Source organism: Sturnus vulgaris, chromosome 6 (assembly GCF_052056855.1).
Source record: "Sturnus vulgaris isolate bStuVul1 chromosome 6, bStuVul1.hap1, whole genome shotgun sequence".
In the NCBI taxonomy this organism is placed as follows: Eukaryota; Metazoa; Chordata; class Aves; order Passeriformes; family Sturnidae; genus Sturnus; species Sturnus vulgaris.
The window spans coordinates 37,618,049-37,642,094 of record NC_142248.1 but is presented as its reverse complement, the minus strand read 5'-3'; the positions used below and the strand labels follow the sequence as shown (position 1 = coordinate 37,642,094).

The 24,046-nt window shown below is 35.8% G+C and overlaps 2 long non-coding RNA genes across 2 annotated transcripts in view; one reads left to right on the top strand and one right to left on the bottom strand.

Moving 5' to 3' along the window:
- The window catches only part of LOC148223431 (uncharacterized), a 115,125-nt gene that overhangs the window by 14,073 nt on the left and 77,006 nt on the right, over positions 1–24,046 (bottom strand). The window lies entirely within an intron of this gene.
- Positions 1–24,046, top strand: part of LOC148223432 (uncharacterized) — a 62,314-nt gene that overhangs the window by 21,670 nt on the left and 16,598 nt on the right. Inside the window, exons 2-3 of the long non-coding RNA XR_015804240.1 lie at positions 19,073–19,209; positions 22,503–22,575. This is a non-coding gene — a long non-coding RNA (uncharacterized LOC148223432). The remainder of the gene's footprint in view (positions 1–19,072; positions 19,210–22,502; positions 22,576–24,046) is intronic.

Genomic DNA, 24,046 nt, shown 5'->3' with positions numbered 1-24,046 from the left:
ATATTTAACTGCTCTTTTCAAAGAATTAGTCAGAATGAGTCTTCTTTAGACCACCCCTCATTATGGTAATATAAAGGTTAAAAAAAATAATATTTTCATATAATTTTGCCTTATATATTATGCTGCCTTTATTGATTTTATACATCTATGACCCATTTTAAGAACCTGAGAATGATTGTCCTAGGTTGAACTACAGGTTACCCTAGGCCAGTTTCCTGCCTTCACCATTGGCTAAAATAAAATGCTGTTGGAAAAGAAAGCTCTCAAACAGGGCAATCACGTATTGTTACTTGGTCAGAATATTCTCCCCAGCTCCAGCAGTTTGCAGTTCAGGAAATTCCAAAGTCAGAGATACTGTCTTTGTAGTTAATGAATTTTGCTTCCTGTGCTCAGTGAGGCATAATTCTACAAATACTAGCAGTAAGTTTTAGATTTGACTGTCGTGACTAATTTTTGTCATCAATAATGCTTCCTCCTATTCTGTCTCTGTATTATGTGACTTAATTGAAGCAATAAAGCTAATTAGTGTTCATCAAACTTCTAAGTTTATTTAGAACCTCAGTTAATTGGTCATTCCACTCTTTTTTTGTCATATCTAATGTAGTTTATGTTTTTTCCAGCACTTTCTTAACTCTGAAACTGTTTAATTTCCTACTTTGGCTAGTTTGGCTACTAATTTTTTTTTCACACAGGGTAGAAAACACTTATTTGAGTAAGAGATTTATCGGATTTGAGGCATCCTTTAACTGTTTAAGCCAAAGCATGCTGCTGCTTAAGCTGTATAAATTAATGGCTATTCCAAATGCATTCTGTACCGGCTGCAACAGTTTAAGTAATTCACTATTCTTTGAGGAGTTATGATATGAATAGGGATAAAAGTGGAAAGAATTGATAAGTGTTTTGATTCAAAATGTTACTGCTTAACCCTTTATTATGTTCACAAAGCATTTTTGCAATAAATACTGTACTTAAGAAATTGGTTTTTGACTATTGATCTACCTGACAGTATGAGTCTCTTATCTAGTGTTACATGTAGAATCAGATCCTACATTGTTGAAATTAAGATGTTTCTGCTTTGACCTTGTTTTAACGAACAGGACCTCAGACAGTTTGACACATTGAAGGATAAAAGGTTTTCTGGGATGTTTTTTTTGTGTGATCAAATGCGGAGATAAACACTGTAATACTATTTACATTTTCAGGACTATTGTTATTGTAGTTTTAAGGGTGACATTGTGTGCACCAAGAATGTGTGTCATTATATCTTTGAATAACTTCATATTTTAGGCATGGTATGTTAGTTGTGGCTTAAGGAAAGAACAGATGTGCAGTTTACCTTGTGGAAAGGGGATTCTTCTGGTATTTCCCTATTATTGGATAATCTCTTTGATGAGGAACAGTCCCCAAATTTCTGTTCTCCGTCTAAGTCTGGCACCTGCCCCAAATCTGTATTTATTTGAAGAAACAGGCCCCCAAAATGCCTTACATATTTAGCACTGCTGTTTCCATTTACTGCCTGATCAACTTTTATAGAGACTATACTCTTTCTTCAAAGGTTATTGTTGTTGGGGAAAAAAAATCAAGTCCTAGATATGCCCTCTGGTCCTAAACAGTATATGTTCTCAAACCACAAGTTCTTGAAATGAGTCCTTTTTAGCTATTACAATGGTTTTGCTACATCACAGGCACTCAAGATCCAAAATTGTGTCTGTCCTTGTGATATAAGTAGAGGTGTGCTGTTGGTCTTCATATAAGGAACTTCTCTTATTGAAAGGGAGTGATTTGCAGACTTTTTGCAATTAATAGATTTGCTTCTCCTGAACTGAGGATTTAGTCCAAAGCCTCATTTCGATTGTGCAGAACATTCAAAGGTTAAGTCACATGACCAAGCCTACATGTGGGATTACCTTTATTTTCTCAATTAGGGCCATATTTCTCAGGCGTTTTCTCTTTGCTGATTGTTCAAGATGCAAATACTGCGCAAAAGGCAGCTAGACTTTGAGGTTTTCTTCTCAGGAGTTAAGAAAGCTTTTGTACTTTCATCTTCTCTCTGATCACTAAAAGAAGAGCTCATGCCAGAGAGTCTAAACTCTCCATATCACTACCCAGTGGTATGTGTGTGTTTTACACCAAGGCTGTCTGCTTCTTCAATTGGCTTATGTGGATCAGCTTCCTCTCTCCTCAGTCTAAGTGGGCTTGCTTATTTCTCAACACCATTGCAGTGTTGGCTGCTGAACTGTTTGGCTTTGTTTTCTAGACATAGATTCAAATGGCTTCTTCTCTGTGTACTTTTGTCTTAATACTTCCTTCTTTTTTTAATGAAGGCCAGATGGTCTCTCAGTCATGACATCACTCCTGACTGTTCTTGATATGACAGACATAGGTTCCCATTCTGCTGTCTTGCCTGTTCATCAGTGGTGATTTACATAGTTACACAACACTGGTTACCTTAGGACATACAATACTCAGAGAATTTGCTGTCTAATAATTCCTTCATTTTCATTTCCAGAATTAAGCTCCACTCTACAGTCTTTAGAAATCTTAGACCAGTTCTGTTGGCCAGCAGTCTTCTTTTGCAAAGGGAACAATGTTTTACTAATTACTGATATTAGATGATCTGTGCCTTCACAGGCTTTGAAGATTGTAAGCCTTGGCCATGTATTATTCATTTTAGGTTTTTGATTTATGTTTCCTCCCAGACAGAGGACTTGCAATAGATACAGGATGCCCCTATTTTCTACACGTTGTACTCAGATTTTGGATGGAGACTTTGGCTACTGAAAGAGATTATTGAAATAACTGGCATGCTAGGAATCCTGGCTTCAGCATGTCTAGCAATCAAAAGACTTGAGAGACGAAGTCAACAAGTATTTCAAAGTGAATAAACTGTCTTTTATCAGAGCTAATTAATTACTGAAGGGAATAGATAGTAGTGCATAATGTTAATATCTATACGATGGCATTACTGTCAACCCTTAGAAAACAATTTTTCAGGGCTCAGGATGTTTTTATGTTTTAAACACGATGGAATCTCTGTATAATATCTCTGGTCGAGGCAGTGCTAAGACATACCTATAAGTTCCCCATCCAAGCCTCTACAACTTTTCTGCATAGCTATCAATGGCATTTTAATTTCACCATGGTCTCAGGTTTTATGCAAACTTTAAAGTAACTAGTTTTGATATTTCCAAAGATCCAAACATTTTAAGAGAATTTTTCCAGACACCCCTTGTTTATAGAACACTACAGCTATGGTCTTGATCTAGAGCATTTAGCTAGGATCTAGTAAGGTATATGCATGAAGTAAGAATTACAGAGGAAGCTTCTGTACTAAGCTTTCCTTAAAGAATTAAAAATTCAAAACTGCTTTGCTGAACAGATTTTAGTATATGTGTAAACAAAAAAGACAATTGCTTATTTGGGGGCCTTATATTTTATTTCTCTGAGTTACAGAATAACAACATCTCTTCTTTTTTAGAAAAGCCTGTGAGTTGCAGTGATAAACAATTAATCTGTTCCAGAATATTTGTTGGACCATCATTTATTAAAGATAAACATTGCTGCAAGATGTAAACAGTGTATACAATGAAAGGTAATTGTTTAATGACTAATGTGAGATTCTAATAGACAACAAAGCCTTCAGAACACATTGATACTCCTTTTAAAACTGTGGAATGAAAATCCTAAGAATTAATTTTGAGAATTAGTCTATGATCATGGGCAGACAGAGCTGGGGATATCAGATTGCCAACAGATAAGTATTTTCACATTGGAAAAATACATCAGTATCCACCTCAGTATTTTCTGGAAAAAAGTTTTGGCTTTTCTTTATTCACAAAAGAATTTTGAAATAGTTTTCTGTATATAATTTATATTGTTTAGACTTTTGGTATTAAAATAATCCCAAATTCATTGATACAATTTTGTTTTCAGAGTCTTCTTTTCCCCAGGCGAAAAAAATGTTTCAATTGCTATCTAGCTTCAATTAAAATTTGGCTAGAAGGGGTTTTTTCATTGGAAACATTAGTCTGTTTCCATTCCAACTGCAGGCTAACATCCATGCTTTGGGATAAATAGCAATGAGCCTTCTCACAGTTTCTCAGAAGCTCTTTAAATAAACAATAATTGTGTATCAACAACCTCCTGATGTCAGAAGTTCTTTTTAAGAAGCATTCAGTCTGCTTTGTGGGTTAATAATTCTTCTCCAGATAATGTTTAACTAAAATATGTCTATAAATGACATAAGATGAAATTCTACAAGAAGGAGCTATAGGAAGATACAGTGTGTTGAAAAGTTAAACAATGCTAGGATTCTTAGCAAGTGGGATATACCACGGGGCTGCCCAAGGGAAAGAGAAGAAAGTTCAGTTTAAGTTCTCTGATAGTAGAAGAGTGCTCTGAGTTGGTTTATCCCAGGTATGCTGATTACCAATGGCGCCACTGGGATGATCCAACAACCACTGGAAAACTTCATTTTGTGCCCTCTGGCTCTGCCCAGTGCCTCATTATTGGTGGAGAAATGGGATAGAGGGCACTGTGCTGGGGTTGCACCACGGGGAAAATACTGTGTAGTGCATTTTTCTTAGAGAACTGAAGGTGTCGCTAAAAATCATGAAGACAAATCTGTTCCCTGGAAGACAGGACAGGGAAAATCTGGGGAAGTGGTAAAAAGATGAATCCTTTTCCAGTTGCAGAGTCTGATAAGCCAACATAACAGAAAGCAGGATAGTTTTTTATTGGTGTTAGATCTGTCTCAGTTCTTTATACATCTATGTCCTTAAAAAGTGCTAATTGTGTCTATAATTGGACTTAGTAAGTTCTCCAAGTAGTCATTATGGTAAGAACAGTCTAAAAGGTTCAATTTCCATCTGTTACTAGATCCATGGCTTGAACAGCAAATATTTTTTTTCCTTAAAATTGGCTTTATTTCTTGTATTACACTTGTTTATCACTGGGTTCAGTATGTGGAAGACAAATACATGTCACTGTAAAATGTTTTAAAATTATTTTAAAATGCTTCCTCCTGAATAGGTGGGACTTCTTGTAGTCATAATTTCTGGTTCTTTCTATAGATTCTCTAGTGGTGAATATTGCTTATTGGAGTATTTTCTTTCCATAATTCCTTCAGCTTGGCTTTCTTCATAATTTAGGATCTTATGTTTTTTTAGGTCATGTCATAGGACATAATAGTATACTTAGTGGAAAGGTATAGAAAATATCTTCATAAGCATATTTTAATTGACATGATACTGAACACAGTGGAGAATGTAAGACAGTATTGCAATTGTTCTCCATTCAGTCTGTGTCTTTCAGTTTCCTCCCTTTCGATTTTGACATAATATTTTAAGTTTCATCCTTGGCTAGAAGACAAAATTTCTGGGAATATTCGCAGTCAATGATCTGTCATAGTGTCAAAGAGTACATCAAGTATTTAATAAGACAATTATCAATGAACCATACTTTTTTTTCTGTAACAATGGAAAATGAGCACTTTATCACTTTTAACAATGAATAATCATCTATTACCTTTCTACTAGGAATGGATATCAAAGAAATCATTAAATATCTACTTAAGGGGGAAAAAGCAAGTACGAAATAGAGAAAGAGATGGCCAAACAAATGGATAGCAGCGGGCTGAATCTAAAATGTCAATGTCTCACTCCTGGTATACAATCTAGTACAGTCTTATTGGGCTGGGGATTATTGACCTCTGCCTCTGAATGACCCTTAAATTGTGAATTATTTTACAAAAAAATTCTTTCCAATATCAAACTACTGCTGGTTTTGATTTCAAAACAAGTTTAATTTGCGCACAGTGTTGTGGTGTGCCAACACTTCCTGAGTTGGAGGAAACACTGATCATTTATCCATATGCAGAAGCAGTGTGAGGGCTAACTTTAAAACTGATTAGAGGAAGTTGTGTAATGGCCAAAATGGAAAATGCAATTACTTTTGTCAAACATCTGTGGAAATATGATTTATCATCTCATGAAATGTGTTAAAAAGTGTTTTGCAGAATTTCTTACTTTGCTGATTTATATCCTGTTGTACAAGGTGTTAACTCCAGAAATAGCTCATGTCTCTGTGTTGTTGACTCTTTCTCATCTATCATCTATCAGTGTTCTTTGGTAGTCTTGCCTTGAAAAATGTATGTTAGATAATCTGATAATGCAGTTGTAAGCTTAATTCCATAGCTGAGTTTAGCTTCTATGGGAAACAACATTGATAAAGAAAAGTGCACTTTCCCAACTGATTTTACACATTTGCAAAGTTTCTATGCCTTGTTTAACGTCTTCAGCAGATATCTGAAGGACTAATATTTTCTAATTTTTACATTTTTTTTTAAAAAAAGGGCTTCAATTTTTTTTCAATCATTTGTATTCCACCAAAGCCATAAATAAAGCATCATGCACATCTGCCTGTCTTTCTCTACCAGAAAAAGCTCTATGCAGAGCTTTCCCACTTTCATTTTTCACTTCATCTTTATTGGCTGAAAATCAAACGCCTTCGTGTTTACTTTGGCAGGCAGTTGAAGGTTATGACTGAGCCCCTCCATTTTCTTTCTTTGTTACATTTACAGTAGTGATCAAAACCATGAAGTTCCCTTTATGTATTTCCTAGCTGAGAATTCCTGTGAAATAACATTGTAGACATAACTGCTCTTGGCATTTACTGCCAAAATTTAATTATCTCATGCCTGTGTCATATTATCACTTATTCATTTCAGTCTCTTCTTATAATAGGGTCATATTGTGCCTGTAACCACATTTTCATTACTTGTCTTTGACACCTTTCTCTTTCAGTTAAACTTCTCTTGAAGTGGCATGGAGCACAATAGTCAAAGTTTCATTGCACCATCACTAACCTTTACACAGTTTATACTGCTTTCCAGCTTTTTTCTCTGCTGTATTCGATTCTCAGTTTGATGACTTTCTGCGTGAGTTGTAAAACTCATTTGTTTTCTAAATATATCAGTGGGTTTTGCATCACACTTATGTTAACTACAATATCATTTATATTTCTTAGATTCAATATTTGAGTTTTGCAGTTTGTCATAATAATGAAAAAGAAAGCAAGGATTTTTTCTATCTAGTTAATTTCAATATTTTTTTCTTGAAGATTATCACAATGTTGAATTTCTAGTACAGCAAATGGAATATAAAGTTTCATATAGATAAATTAGAAAATATTTTAATGTGAGAAATATAGTCGAAACAATTTCTAAAAATGTTATAAGGTACAAGGAACATATTTGTGTTTTATAGTGAATGAATGTTTTTAGTTGGTTGACAGATACTTTTTGTTCTGTTCATGAAATGGTATTTGCAAGCACTAGGCTGTTTGAGAATTAATTGTTCAACTTGGAATACTGAAAAATGTTATTCTTGAGCTCATATTCATATGTCTAATATGCATAAGTACTTGTTACATTATCATATTAGATGACAAATATATAAGCATATAATATGTGTGAGTAATTGAGACAAATCAAGACCTTACAATTACCTCTGGAAAGAATGTGCCACTGTTTGTAGAAACTCCACCTAGAGTTACCTTTCACAAACCTGAATTTGTGGAGAGAGGACTTTTACTGCACGTGCACCAAAAATTTTGCTGGCAAATTTCCCCATCCCCATCCAGCACCACAGGAATGGCTCATTGCCTTAAAGAAATACAAAGGAGCAACTGAAGGGAAAAGCCACTAAATGTCAGAATGAGAACCACCACAAGACTGAAAAAGGATGTAAAATAAAACATTCAAAATTTCATAATAAACTGGAATTCAGATGGAAGTCAAACTAAAGGAAATAATAAAAGAGAAATTAAGACATACAGAATAATGTATTCATGCATACTGATATATATTCAAAAGCAGTAATTAGTGATCCAACTTCTGCCACAAACTCCTATCTGAGAGGTTTTGGCCATCTTCCTATGGGAAGGCAAAGCTTTTAGAAAGCATGGAATTCTCACAGCTGAAAAGAGACTTTAATGTTGGCACACAGATGCTCCATTGGCTTCTTAAGTTGTTGATCTGAAAACATTTCTTATTCCAGCAAAGGAATATATGGCAAAGTTGCAGGCTGTGGATCATCTCCACTTTCTCCTGCAAGAGAGATGACTGCATGAAACTGAGTTTTTATGGAATGTAGAGCCAAAGAAGAGGGTTCTTCTCCTTGAGTCTGCCAGGGAGAGGAAAAAGAAAACGGTCAATTAATCTGAAGTTCAGTGCCATTAATTAAATACAGGGGATGTCAAAGAGGTTTTCTTTATGCTGCTTTTCAGTTATGAAAAGCCAGTTTTGAAAGCATATTAAGTCCTGTCCTGAGATATATTATATGCCTGAACATCCTACTGACCTTGCTGGAAATTTGTAATCCTGTGTAGGAGGTCAACAAGTTCATTTTTATGAACTCATTGCCTTGTTTTACTTTGAGGTTGACTCCTGAACTACCCGGTAACAGAGTTCACTGTCTAGAAGTTGTCTTTGCAGCCTTAGCTTATCCCAGAGCCAACATCTGTGTTCTTCCTTTAAATTCTCATTTGAGGGAAACTGGCACTTGGCAGACAGAGTTACTGGGACAAATATAACTGGACCTCAATGTAACTCCCTCATGGGCAGATGTAGGCTGACGTTTTTGCTACTTGTTGTTTGGCAAGAGGTCTTGCAAGGCCAGATTGGTTGTTGCTTAGATTATGAAGCATTATAGATGATATACAGTGGAAAACAGTAGCTATACTTGAAACCTGAAAAATGAAGAATTCATCATGCTTTTGCATCTGTGAATTTTCATTGGTTTGGGATGTAACCATTTGATTTTGGCATTGTATTCATGTTCATGTCAGTAAGTAAGATAGCTAAATCTCATGGGAATTACTGTCTCTTAATCAAGCCCATCATTAAATTGTGTACACAGAAATGGGCCTAGAGACTGGACTTCCTGCCAAAACCCCAGAAGCCAGAAAAGAACATCATGATTTTTAAAAACATTCTTGTAAGACATTTACCAATGTTTATGCAAGTCTTAGTCCATCTCTTCCATTGCTGCTTTCAGTTAATTGAGAGCATAAGGTGCTGTGTTTCCTGTAAGTCAAGAGAAGCCTCTGGAGAAGCATATAGGAATGATGCCTTTTTCCACCTTGCTGTCGTATGATCTTAAATTTCCTCAAGGATTCTCTTGGATCCTCCTCTAGACTTCTGCAGTCTGCAAAATCCTAATTAAGCAAGGCTCCTATTTGTTTTAATAGCCTCAGATTTCACTCCAAGAGTGCCAAGTATATTTGGAATACCTGTTGACATTAATTTTAAATTGTCATCTGAAATGTGTTTACTACATGGTCATAGACTGAAATGTCTTTATTGTTATGCACATAGAATGTGCATCATGATATAAATGCCTAATGTGTAAATAAGCTTATATTATTTTTTTCTTGTTGCATTTACTTGTTGCTAAGAATCTTTCAGTCTAGTTTGTGTGTATATTATAAGAATACATGCAAACAAACACATCATATTAATATTGGTATAAGCACAAACCTAATGGAAGCATCCATTTCATGGTCTGCCTCTGCCAGATATTTACTATCACGTGGTCATTGTGTTTCGAACAGACTATAAGTGCATTACATGCACATAGAAATACACTGTTGGCTGTAAGGATCTAACATTGAAAATTGGATCTCTAATCTTAGCTTTTCTGTATTTCCAGATTTTTTCTGCTTCCCCCTCCAATATGAGCAAAGTTCGAAATTGAATTGTTGTCTTTGAAATTAAATAAATTGTAGAAAACAGTTATTAGGAAAGAATCACCTTTTAAACTCTTGTACAAAATTTGAACCTATAATCAGCAATGACAAGGTCCAAGAAAAATAGCTCAGGAGTTAAACTGACCTGAAGTGCATTCTTTTTACTGACTTATGTATCTTTCTCGAATGAAAAAACCCAACCAAACAAAGCTCAACAAACAATCCACACAATTGGTGCACAGATGGTACAGAGCAGAACCAGATTCCTCTGCAGAACTGTAAAGCTTTCATGCCATGCAGTTTCTACACTGATACAGATTTTACCCATCCATCTGAGCTGTTAAGTTTTTGTGCATCGAGTGTGAGACTCATAGATTTGGCTCCAGCATCTACTCACCCCCACAGATAGGGGTATGTCTTACAGACTTTCCTAGCACAGTGCCAGAATCTGTCTCCTGCTGCATGACCTGATATACCAGCTGCAGGTGGTTGGCAGCTCCTCTCATTCCCTGTCTCCCAGTGTGCTGCTCTGCCCAGTGGGACAGTCTGCTGGGCTACCTGTCCACCAGCTCTTGCCCAGCTGTTGGGCTGCAAGGAACCTGCTTCCAGGTGTGTTTCCTGGCTGCAGCACGGGAACTTTGGCCTCTTCCCCACCATGAACCCCAGCATGCAGATATGTCATCTGCACAGGACCAGTCCACAGTTTTGTCTTATTAATTTGGATAAAAAGAAACATGAGAGGACGGAGCCATTTTTAAATGAAGTTATGCAAAGCTACAGTCAGGTTTTTTTTTTTGCCAGAGCTTGATGATTTAAAAAATTTGTTCGCATATTTCTTCCAGCCTGTATCAAATATTCTGGAAAGTCATCTGCTTCTTCAAACATCTTTTTGGTCCTCTGTTGTATCTGGGTAAATGTATCTAAGGACTGCTGGTTTAGTGGACTTCTACTTTCATACTAATAATGCACTAAATTCTCATTATTTCCCAGACAACAACAACAAAAGAATTTCATTTGCTGTTCCGTAACTTATTCCACTCCTGTGGCTTCTTAAATTTTTGCTTATTTCAGGTCTGGCTCAGCCATATTTCATCAGGCAAAGCTGCCACCAAAGCTTGATGGGAGATTTGTCCAAGTAAAGGCTTTAGAATTTGACATGTATTATTTTGCTGTGTCTTTGTGCTGTTACTCTCTTTTATTTGATTTGGAACATAGATAATTATATTCTAGATTTAAAACAACAACTTTTCTTTCGTACAAATAAAATATTTGTTTTACTATACAACGCCTGGAAACACCTTCAAAGAGGTGATTTTCGTATCTTATAATTTTCTGTACACCATAAATAGTTACTTGGAATGTGCTTCTAGTTGTCTGCCCTAAAAGGAAAAAAATACTGACCAAAAGAATTTAAAGTGCTTAAGAGTTTTAACCACAAAGGATACACAGAGAGGCTAGAATGGCACATGGTGCTGAGCCTGTCAGATTCTTAAAATACCACCAATTTGGTGGTCTATAATCCTGTCACTCTTTTCATATATCTGAAAAAAATGCTTAACATCCTCATTAATTGAAACTATAGCTTTCAGGCAAGAGACTTGATTTTTCCAGTATCAATGTTATAAAATCAGGGAGGATTTAGAGTAAGAGCATAGGGCTCTACTTTCTAAAAAAACTACTAAAGCTTTATAAAAAGATTTTCCAAAGCAGTTTACTCAGAAGGGTTCTCTTGTATATCATGTTATCCACAATTTCTCTTTTCCCATTTTTATTGTAGAACTTTCTTTACAATATTTGTGTTTTAAAATCCATGTGCCCCTTTTTCTTCCTGCCCATGAGAATTAATTCTTTCTTTGTGATTTCATTCTATTGAACATTTTATGATGTCACAGATTAGATTCAGAGAAAACCTAGAACTAATCGAAATTAGTGCTCAGGATTTCACAGGATTGAATCCACTGGAAGAATTGCAGTCATGTTGAGGCATAATTTTCTAGCAAAAGCCAATGAGCTTTAAATGTGAAGTAGTCCAGAATATATGAAGAATAAGAGTGAATATTTCAAAATAAATTGTTTTCCAACATTTTCCCTGTAGGGTCAGCTATACAATTAAAAAAAGATAAAACCCCAATGATTCTTGTTTTAAAATCTAAGAATAGAAGGATTTTAAGCCAGAAATGATGGTACTAAATAGCATATAATCGACAGTGTATGAAACTGAAGATATTCTAGAATACACTGGAGCTTTGTCATCATTATCACAATCTTCTTATAATTATTTTTTCTAATATATTTGTTCAGAAATTTCTACTTGTTTTCACCCTTTTCTTATCTATGTCTTACAAGAAAAATTATATAGAACCAAAAGGACCAATGAAGCAGTAAATTGCAGTGCTACATCAATCTTATTTGTTGAGCCACACATGGTTTGTGTTGTAGTTTGGGTTTGAGTGATTTGTTTGGTTATTTTGGTGAGAAATAAAGTTTTCCTCTCCTCAACAGCAACAGTAGTGACAGAGAAGGATCAAGCCATTCTGAAATTCAGTAGGTGAATTAGTCAGCCTGCTAGTCTTTCAATATGACCAATTTACTCTTTATGCAAACCATTCTTAGGTTCTTTCACTGAGTAAGTGGAGACAGAATAGGTGCTTCTTTCAGCAGATCAGCTGGGGGCAAACTACCTTTATCATCTTCTGCTATACAGCATGTGCTTACAGGTGTCCTTATCCACGTCACATCAATGAAATCGTAGGAAATACTTGTTAAGTATAGGAATCCTGAGAATTTATGGCATGCATGTTGAGTCTATTCGATCTTGACAATAAGGTCAGACCTTCATTTCACTGAGGTATATGTGCATCCTTAAGACATTTTCGCCATTTGACAGCAGCAAGGTGTACAGGAGATTGAAAGTGGGTGTCCTTCCACCAAAGGAGGACATCCTTGGGTTAGCACAGGATGTTTGTGTATAATGGGAAAGATGGAATCTTAAAAGTCTCTGTTGACCTTCATCACTAAAATGAGAAGAGGACCACATCAAAGATGTGACATGTCATATTGAAGGTTGACCATGGATTCCTTTATGCAAACAATGTGTGCATTTGATCTTTGTAGATACTAGCAGACTTGTATCTGGGAAAACTGCTGAGAAATTAGTGTTTTTTTAAATGGGACAACTACCTTTAGTGATGTGTTTTTATTTGATACTTGGCACATTTTAAATTCCATACAGAACAACCTGCCTGCACTGTGATGTGATATCTCTGCAACTTGTGCTCCCTAATCAGATGGAATGGGTTTTTTTCTCTCTTCCTTCTTCATTTCTAGACTAATAAGGTTTTAGAAAAGGTATAGTCTCGTGACAGTGTTCATAAGCTCTTGTCACGTATCATGTATTACACAAAGTCTCCTAGGTATTCTTTGATTTCCAGGTTTTCCAAACATCTTTCTCCCAGATACTTTCTGAATGATTATTTCCTTCAGCTTGCATTTTTCCAGAATGAATCTCATTTTGGGTGATATCCAAAGCCCATTGAGGTCAGAAGAATGTCTCCTCTTGACTTCAGTGAGCTTTGAATTTGTTCCTTTATTTCCTACTTCCAGAAGCTAAATTTTGCACACCTTTTTGTTTTAATAGGAATTTTGTATCAGCAAGACAAGCAGCATTGGCTTCCATAGTCTGATATTTTCAGACTCCTTTGCAATGTATTTCACTCTTTTCACTAACATTTATAATGGCACAACATAATTTACAAATATAAGTGCTGTTTATTTGTCACCATGGATAGCTAATGGAAATCTTAAGTAATACTTTAGTGAGTGAACTCTGTTGCATTTGGTACCATCTCTTTCCAAACTTGATATACGTTCTTTCATTACCTTTTGCTTTGGTCTTTTAATTACTTTGAAGTTCATAAGACTTTGTAAGCTTTTGGGAAAATATGAATCATTTGTGGGTAAAGATTTGAAAGGCACTGTAATCAGATATAAAGTCCAGATACAGGTTATATTTTGCATATAATAACTCTTGTCCAGATTCAGGAAAGTGCTTTAACATGTGCTTAGGTCTATCCCTGTTAAGAAATGCAACTAGATTCTCAAATGTAATTGTATAAGTGGGACTTTGATCTCAATAAAAGTTAAGGAATACTTTATCTCCATTCCTGAATAAGGAGATATTTTCAAATAGTGTCTTTTATATATTATAATTTCTCCTAGATGAAAAATTCCGAACTGTTTTAAAAAGACTATTAATCACTGCATTATGGTTATCTCTGAAGTGAGTGTGCTATACATCTTTCCCAGGATTTGTAATTTCAATTTAAAACTGTACTTTTGAATATGTTCATGGATAGAGACTCCACAATTTCCCTGAGTAACCTGTGCCATCACTCTGTCACCCTCACAGAAAAAATGGTTTCCTGATGTTCAGATGGAAACTCCTAGGTTTCAGTTGATGCCCATTGCTTCTTGCACACCGCTGAAAACCAGCACACCTTCAGGAATTTATTTATACTAGGAACCTTCTTTTCTCCAAGTTATACAGTCCTCTCAGGCCATTTTTTAGTGCATGGAGTTGTTTTAAGACATTTTAATTTCATACATAGCAGAGGGCCTGCAAGGGTAAAGAATAGCAGCTGAAGAAATCTAAAAACAAGCAGTTAATACAAACTATTCATATGCCTAGAGCTTTAGTTGGGCTGTATGTAGAATTACAGATTGACTGAGCAAGTGAAGCCAATTTTTCAGACCATGTTCAGTGTTTTACTACCAAAAATTTTAAGATTAATATAAAATCTTCTATTAAAATTAGGTGGGGTTTTCTTCAGGATTTTTCCTCATCTTTCAGTAAAATTTTAGTTTCAGTCCAAGTTTGTCTGGGGCAGGACACTTTATTTTTTTGTTGTTGTTGTTTCAGCATCCACTACAAGTGCACTTGTTTGGTTAAAATAAAGACATTGTTTAAACACTTGCAATTTTTTATAATGTGAAAATTTGAACCTTTATTTTCCAGAAATGTCTGACTGAAATATAGCTACATTTTAAAGGTTTTTTCTACTTTCCCAATAAATGCATAAAATTAATTTAATTTCTTTTAAGAAGGGGTTAAATGGAAATGACAGTTTTCTGGTAGAGAATTATCCGACACATTTTTAGCATTTTGTGTAATTCCTTTGACTGAAATATCTCAGTTTGCATTCTATGATAGTTATATAGTTTATAAAGATAATTAATTTGTATTTATGAAGCACTTATAGGCAGAGAAGATTTATCTCTGAATGTAATTGTAAAAAACACTGTGATAGTCTAAAGACACCAATGAGATGAAAAGGCGCTGCCAGGAATACCCTTAATCATGGATAGAAATTAATAGTTAGTTTAATTAAGTCATTAAAATCACTGTAAATTTTGTTGTTAAGAGTTATATCATGCAGGCATTATGTGCAAAAATGTGTACACACCTTTTTCTTTCTTTCTTAGAAATGGCAATTAATTTCATCTGTCACTTTACCATCAAGTCATTCGGGACTGCGAGGTGCTGTTATATTCTGCCTCACACAACTTTAGTTTTGACAGTCCTGAGTAATTTTGGACCATTAGCAGAATGTATAAAGTTTCTATTCACTCTGTGTTTGAGGTTATTCAGGAGCAGGCTGAACAGCAGAGATTCCAGCAGAGACCTTGTAACACCCTGTGAGCATCTTCTTCCCTTCTGACAACGGGCTGCTCATTCCTTCTTTTCCCTCCTGACTTGAAAACAGCTAATAAAACTCAAGAGGACCGTTCCTCTTGTGCCATGGTAGCTTCGTTCTCTTAAAGGCTTGAGAATTTTCCCAAAGCTCCGTGGAAATCCATGAAATGGACCAGACCATCCAAGTATAGAATTGCAACACTGCAGTTACCAGATCATCTTATCCACATGCTCCTTTGGACAAGCCTAATACATTTTTGAGACATGACTTCCATTTGCAGATTTGCATTGATTCTTCTCCAGTTAAAATCTCTGTTACAGCTGTAACTCCCATCATATCACCACACTAGGGTAGACTTGTTAAAATATGCAGTCTTTGTCTTCTAAATTATTTGGATACTTACACATTGATTCCCCGAACTATTATTTTGCTTCTTTGTTTTTTTTTCATAGAAAAAGAAGGTAAAATTAAAAGAACAAAACACCACTTATTTTTCTGACTAAATAAGTATCACCAGAGAGTTCATTAAAGAATGCTTATAATGAAAACCAAATTCCAGAAGTTTATTTTATGCAAGGAAAACAAAATGAAACAAGGTAAAGCAAGGTCCTTAACTAATTAGTTACTAACCTGTAACTAATTAAATATTATTGTCATTATGAGCTCTCTGATATTATTTTCTGTGTTTTAATTTTCAGACACATATGTAGGCAACTTTTATAGAAAGCAAATTAATCTAGGCTTTGGCTCTCACTCAGCTATGTCTGGCATATACACATCTGAGATCTGTAATAGAGGAGACTGTTTTAGAGACATGCACATTCACATCAGTATCACGTTTCTACATTTCATAACAATCTTCATTTTCAGGCCTTCATACTTTGTGCTAGATTTCCCTATTGTGTCACTTGGCTTTCCTGCCTGTGGAGCACTGAATAAAGCGTCTGTAAATTCAGTTGGAAATTGCCTGTGCTCTTGACATTTTCTGCTGTTGAAAACATAGCAACAAACAACTCAATTCTGATTTTCAGCTTGCTTTAAACTTACAGAAATGGTGCAACTGCTGCCTGTTTCTAATTCTTCCTGAAAAGCCAGTAGGAGGTAGTATGAAGGGCCACTCAGGTGAATGATTCAGAGTAACCTGGAAACTTTAGCTCTTGTTCTTTGACTGATGGTGTTCTCCTTGCTAAGTCTTATGTGTGCTGCCCAGACCACAGGTTGTTCATAGTATCTGCTCTGCCCAAGGCACAAAATCACACTGGAGGGGATTCAGAGATGGTGAGAATATTATTTTTCTTAGAAATAATAATAAAAAAAGAAATAGTAGTGGCTTAAGGAGGTGTTCTTTTGGTAACAGCATCTTCTGTGGAAAATCGAAATCTCAGCAGCTCATCAATTACATCAGCAGTCACCAAATATTTGAGCTCATCACTGCTACACTCTTATGACAGATATTCAAAACTATATGCCTGTATTTAAATAGTCTCCTGAATCTACAATGATAATGAATTATTTAGATAGTGTAATATTTAGCTGAGTTATACCTCATACTCATTCACTGAGACTTGTGGATATCTGTCACTGAGAATTAACAGCTTTACTGACTTGAGGGACACTAAATACGGATTTAAAAGTTTAACATTAGGCTAATAAATGTGTTAATATTTTGACCTATTTCCTAGAAATTTTTCTTTTTTTCTTAAAAATGCTCACAGTGAGTAAAGCAATTTTAAAGTGTCTTGGCCTGGTAACTACAGCATCTCAGGATCGTAGAATTATTTGAGTTGGAAGGGACCTTAAAGATAATCAAGTTCCAATGCCCCTGCCACTTTCCACTGAACCACATTGCTCCAAGCACCATCCAACCTGGTCTTGAACACTTCCAGGAATGAGGAATCTACAATTTTTCGGGGCAGCCTGTTCCTGTGCCTCATTATGCTCTGGATAAAGAATGTCTTCCTTATATCTAATCTCTCCTCTTTTAGTTTAAAACCATTCCCTCTTGTCCTGTCTGAGTAAAAAGTTGCATTCCCTCTTTTTTTATAAGCCCCCTTTAAGTTCTGGAAGGCCACAATTAATTCTTCCTGGAGCCTTCTCTTCTCCAGGCTGAACAGCCCCAACTCTCTCAGCCTGTCTTTGCAGGACAGGTGCTCCAGCACTCTGATCCTTTTCGTGGTCGTCCTCTGGACTCACTCCATCAGGTCCATGTCTTTCTTGTGTTGAGGACCCCATAGCTGGATACAGAACTCCAGGTGAGGTCTCGTGAAGGCAGAATAGAGGGGCAGAACCACCTCCCTTGACCTGCTGGCCATGCTGCTTTGGGTGCAGCCCAGGAGTTAAAAAATACTAAAAATTTTAGTCTTGGTACAATCAAATAAAAAAATTGGTCAAGATTTGTTAGAGACACAAAGAGTAGACGCAAAATCCTACTAAAATGAAAAGCAAGTTTATTGCTTTTCCACACTTTTGGTATGAGGCAGTGAGACAGAAAAGCCCTGTATGAGTTGGATGTAAAATGAACAGTTTCAGTATGATTTGTGTTTTATTTTATGTAGACAAATAAATAGATGAGTAAATGTGTATAAAATCCTTCATCTAACTGTGATTCTTGAGGAGTCTTGATCACTAGTAGCTTCCTGGCTTGCTGCATTAATGCTACTATTTAATATGGATTTTTTTCTATTTCGTTTAACACTGTTCTCACCTTTTCTTAAGTAAATCTCACTCATCCTACCTCCATTTCTCAATGATGTGTTTATTTTCACAGTTCCCTCAACCATCTCTTGCACAGACAAGATCACTGACCATTTTTCAGTAACTTTTGAGACCTAAGTATGTACTTTCTTCACATGATCAGCTGGTAATTTAGAATCTAGGTCTCTTCATCCTTTTATTTTCTGACAACTTTGTCTAAAACCTATCATGGGACAGCCAGCCATCCTCAAGTGCTTCATGCAAAAGTTGATCTCTACAGAACTCAGGTAACTGTTGTCTTTAGGGATCTTCTTTATTGAACACCCATTGTCCAGTGTTATGTGCTTACCTTAAGGTATATTTATTCAGTGTGTCACATGAGCATCTGCACAGCAGGTAACAACAATTCGTGGAACTTCAATCCTAAGCTGCAAATAACTCTTTTGTAATAGAAACTGCCTCATCCCTTATGCTCAAAAAAAGGATCAAGCATTGAAACACAATGAAAATGAACTGATAACTTTGCTATAGCCTAGTAACTTGGATTCCTTTTTCTAATTAGAATGGAAAGTTCTTCAAACAGTAGAAAAAAATGATGTTTTTCTTATCAGGGATAGTATTTACAACTACAGCTCATTAAGATAACCATCTCCTGTGTTAAAATACTTCTTTTGTGAAATCACTGCCAGAAGCAGGCATAAATTCTCCCCTTCCTATGTTCAGTGTTGGACCACTGATTTCTGTGCTGCCTCTGACATACCAGACACATGGCATAGCTGGTATTCAGATAAGATGAATTATGGCTTGGATCTGATGTTTCTATGTTAATTTTACAGTACAGCATGTAATTTTTTTAAAGTATAAAACCGGATAAAATTCTCCCATAAAGAAAACTCTCAAATGGTCATAGGCTCAATGTCCCTCCATCCTTTTTACAGGAAGAAAAATGACTAAAACTTGAAGTCAGACTCTGGCATGCTTGAATACCATATGCCTGCACCATAGAGAGACTGGAGCAGAGTATCTGGAGAAAGAAGAGAGAGTGTGGGTGGCAATAGAAAAAACAACCACGACTGTAAGTTAGCAAGATAATATCCTTACTTTCTTCTGTGGGTCTCAAGAGTGATTAAAAAAACATTGGTGTTTTAAAAATATTGCTGAGGACTACAGTGTGACTCATAATGCTTCAGAGAATGGAATTCTTGGAAGTTTCACTGTAATGCCAGATTTTAGAATGGAGGGCAGCAGAGCTTCAGAGAAGTAACATGAGGCTATGTTCACGGAGAAAGAACATTTCTGAGGAAATTCAAGTGAGAGAGAAAGAAAGGAAAAGAATGGGCCTGTGGAGATATGACAAGACACTTACTTGTACTGAGAACTGCTTACACTGATGGGAATGTTTCACTGCTTTTTGAGGTTTTATTGGCCAGCACGCCTGCCTACACAACACTTGGTCATATGCACAGCAGGGGAAGATAAGTAACTATGCTGACCAGTCAGACAATGAAAGCAATTACAAGAGAGTCCAAAAGTCTATCCTACAGCTGACCTAAAAGTTTTTAGGTTTAGGTTTAGGTTTAGGTTTAGGTTTAGGTTTAGGTTTTTTTTAAGATAAAACTTTTCTTCTTATTATTTTCTATTTTTTTTTTACTTTTGGGGTTTTCTTTGTTTTTTTTTTTTTGGGGGGGGTGGTTTGTTTGGAGCGTGTGTAAATTTCTGGTAAGTTAAGTACTTTTATGAGGGAATGTATTGGTTAAATGTTGGGAAGCTTTCTCAAGTCGGAATAGCCTTTCTGGTCAGAAAAAAATAAAGAAGAATGTTGGTCATCTGGAATTAAATAGTAGCCTCAGAGTTATGGCATGTACCTGATATTTTGCTTGATACTGTAATACAGCTGTTTTATATTCTCAGTAAGTAGCTTTGCTAGGAAAGTGAACAGTCTTTCTCCAACCATTCACCACAAGTGCTGATCAGTACCTCTTCCCTTAAAGTTCCAAGAAAATGGTTTCTATATTTCACAGGCTATGACATTGTCCAGGTTATGGAATTTCCAGGTTCAGATCCATGGACGTTGGCTGAGCTTGTGCCAGAATATCCTCCTTTAAGAGTGTCCTCATTATCTGGCAGCTGAGGTTGGGCTGAGTTCTCCCTGTTGCTTATATTGGAAGCCTAAACGCTAAAATGTAGGCTTTTTATTTATTATTTTTAAGAACATTCTTATAATCTAGGTCTCTCCTATAAGCTCTAGTTTGTGCATATCATTATATAAATGATGCTGGTTCAGAGTTTTGAAAATGTGTCAATGGCTTAAACACAGATAATGCTGCTGTCTGGATAGAAAGTTTGTATATCTTGTAAACATTTAATGATTATTTGTCTGATAATTCACATCTAAAAAATGCCATTACTTGATATTTGGTATTTCTTCTTTGAAAAAAAAAAGCCATATAATCAGCAGGGAAGCAAGTATGACACTATTCATGGAAGTGATGGTTCTATATCAGTGTCAAATAAATATCCTAAGTGAACAATTAGCTCATACATTCTTGGCTGAAATTTCTTTATGTAATTTGATCGATTAAGTGTTTCTATAAATTAGCTGATCATAACCAGTTCCTGAACAATTTATGAATGGGAAGACACACTACAGACCAGGGAATTTGAATAAAGTATATTTTATTTCACTTGAGTAACTGGAAAATGTATATTTTTGAGTTGGCCAAAATGGAAAATGAAATTTTAATTTTTTTTTCCTGGAAAATTTAATCTAGTTACATTTAGAAATGAAACATTTTAAATGAAAATGGTTGTCTATTATGAAAATGAGCATGGGGATTTTTTGTTTTAATGTTTTTATGTTATAATGAATTCTTGGTGGACTAATTTTGAAGTCTTCAGGTGAATGACACTTGGATTTTAACCAGGTTGAACTGGAAATTAAGTGGATAAAAAAATTGATTAAAAAATTTTCCAGATTTCTTGGGTTTATGATCTACCAATTCCTTCATTTTCCAAAGCAGTGAACTGAGAAATGTTTATTCATTATGGGGTCAGTGCAACTGATTTTCTCTCATATTGCCTGTCTTCCAGTAAATTTCATAATATGTGAACACAGCCAGACAGCTATGATCTCAGAGTCAGCAGTAAAATCTACAATGTATGATGGTAGTAGGATCTCAAATAAACAGGACTTTGGACAAAGTGAAAAAATGCACCAAAAATCGAGTAAACAGCAGCAAGTCAATCTGCATCTTCTCAGTTTGTGTAGGAGAGATAAGTCGGAGCTGGGAAACATTTTCTGTTATGCACATTAATGGATGTACAACTCACCCAATCACTCAGGAGCTAATACTGCACTTTTCTGTTCTATGCATAAAAAATGTCATGCCAAATGACTCTGAGTGGTATCCATAATGATGAATTTACAGCCATCAGTAAGGAGACTTCTTCGATTGTCTGCATTAAAGCTGCAGATGATTATGATCCCATCCAGTGATGCTTTTCCTTGGCCTTATTAAGAACAGCATACAAGACAATCATACCCTTGGGTGTTTTTTGACTTGCTCAAAAGTATGACTTAAGTGTTGATTCCTTCTCCAAAAAACCCCAAATTCCATTTTGCAATGATGACACTTCCATCGTCCAAAACCAAATGTCATTGGAGTTGCAATGAATGCCCTGATTGCCCACCTGTAGCAAAAATAGCACCAGGTTTCAGAGGTAATATTTATCTGTGCGTGTCTGCCAGCTGTCAGTGCTGTGCATGAGAATAGATCATCTTCTTCCTCTTCTCACCGTCCCACAGTTTGGCCCTTATCTCCTGCATTTGCAGTACAGTGCTGTGGTCCCTCTGAGGCACCTCAATGGCTTCTTCCCCACCATGAACCACTGCCTCACTGCATTGAGCAAGAGGGGCTTGACAGATCTAGGAATTAACTGTGAATCACTGGGCATATTCAATAACTGGAAAGACAGAATAAACTCCCATTTTCCTTATTGTCAAGTCTCTTTTCTTGGGATTAGATTTATTAACAAACCAGAAGATTCCAAAGTGATTTCATAGTGACACAGAATACGTGGTAAAAGAAAAAGGATCTCTTCAGCTTCCAGCAGTGTCTGCAGGAGGTGCTAATATACATCTCTCCAGTAGCTTCCTATCCAGCTTTAGGAAACAGATGTACTTCTATGGTATGTACCAATTTGTTTAGTTCTACTGATAAATCACTGTGGAGTTCCTCCAGACGTGTCTTTGTGTTCATGAAAAGGCAGCAGAAGACTTTTACGCAGTAAAAAAAAAAAGAAATGCAAGGTCCATGACATTTCTTCCTCAATCTGCTCTTTTTTCTTGCGTTCTGTTCCTCCCAACAGATAACTTCTGGAATTTATTATGGCTGAAAGAATCAACTGAAGACATTTCATGGGAATAAGAGAGATCTGGAAGGTCAGTTCCGGGGAACAGTTCCAAATTCTTCTGTTGCATTTGCTTACCATGCTTTTGCTCTAATCAGGTAGATAGAACAATTGACTCAGTTTGATGTCATGGTAGATTATTTAGTATCGAAGATACTTTAGTCAACTAAACACTGACAGAAATGCACACAGATCTGCATGAACAACAAAGAAACTAGAGCCCAGTATAATCATTCCGGTGGTATGCGTTCTAGAGAAGGCAATACGCAGTTAAAAGGAAAAAACCACGATTCAATGAAATAGAGAGAATTACACAAATGAGAATCTCTTCTATTTCCTCAAAACTGTTCATTATTCACCGATACACATGCAATGAATGTATTCCACTTCTGAGTTAGAAGACATAGAAATTAACTCAGTAATTAAAAAGAATTATAAGTTCTTGAAATAACTATTTTATTATATAAAATGCACAGCTCTCTGCCTCTCCCTTTCCAATGTTCCAAATACACTTTGGGCTAATTTTGATCTCTGCACTTGTATGCATCCGTGTTTTAGTGGCAGTATTTCTCTATGTCCCTGTGCTGCAAATCTGGTTGACAGCAGCCTTGTGCCCTATTCTTTCCTGATTGTCCTTCATCACAAATGGAAAGTGATCAAATAAACAATATTTTTTTTCTTGCATGGAATTGTGCAACTTCCAGAATTTCGTCAGCTCAGTGCCATAGTTTTTTTAAGGGTAACTTCTACTAGAACAATTCTTAAAAGTCATAACATACAGTTAAAATTTTATTTATAACTTAATAAAATGTATTTTTTAATAAACATATATTAAAACATTTATCCAGATGTTCTGAATTTTTTTTATTCTTAGGGAATTCTTATCAGCTCTTTGGCACTGAAGATATCTTTGGTACAATTTTGCTTGCAAAGTTATATGAACTCAGAGAAAGCTCTGAAAGATGTTTCAACCTGAAATTTTAAAAATTTATGATACTTGAAGTGAGGTTCTGTGTAGTAATCCCTCATTTAATTTCTGTAAGGCGGTATGTAATTTGAGAAATTATTCCTGACAACCTGTAGTGATTAAATAACTCTACTGAATTTTACTACTGCAAGGGATTAGCTCGGTTGGTTAGAGTGTGGTACTAATAATGCCAGGGTTGTGGGTTTCATCCCCACATGGGCAATTCATATAAAAGTTGAACTTGATAATCCTTGTGGATCTCTTCCAGCTCAGAATATGCCATGATTCTGAATATATATCCTGACTAACTCTTCAGGCAAGAAAAGCAAGATGCAAGAAAAATAGAAATATGACCGTAAAAATCTATCCTGTGGTAACTTGGAATGGAATGGGAAAATCTGGTCAAATGCAGACTACTGAAGCACTAGTTGCTTTATGAACCTGAGATGGTGACAAGAGAAGATGGGCATAAAATAATAAAAGTTTTGTCGTGGTTCTTAACCTCATTGGTTGGAGTTTCAGTAAAATCCAAGTC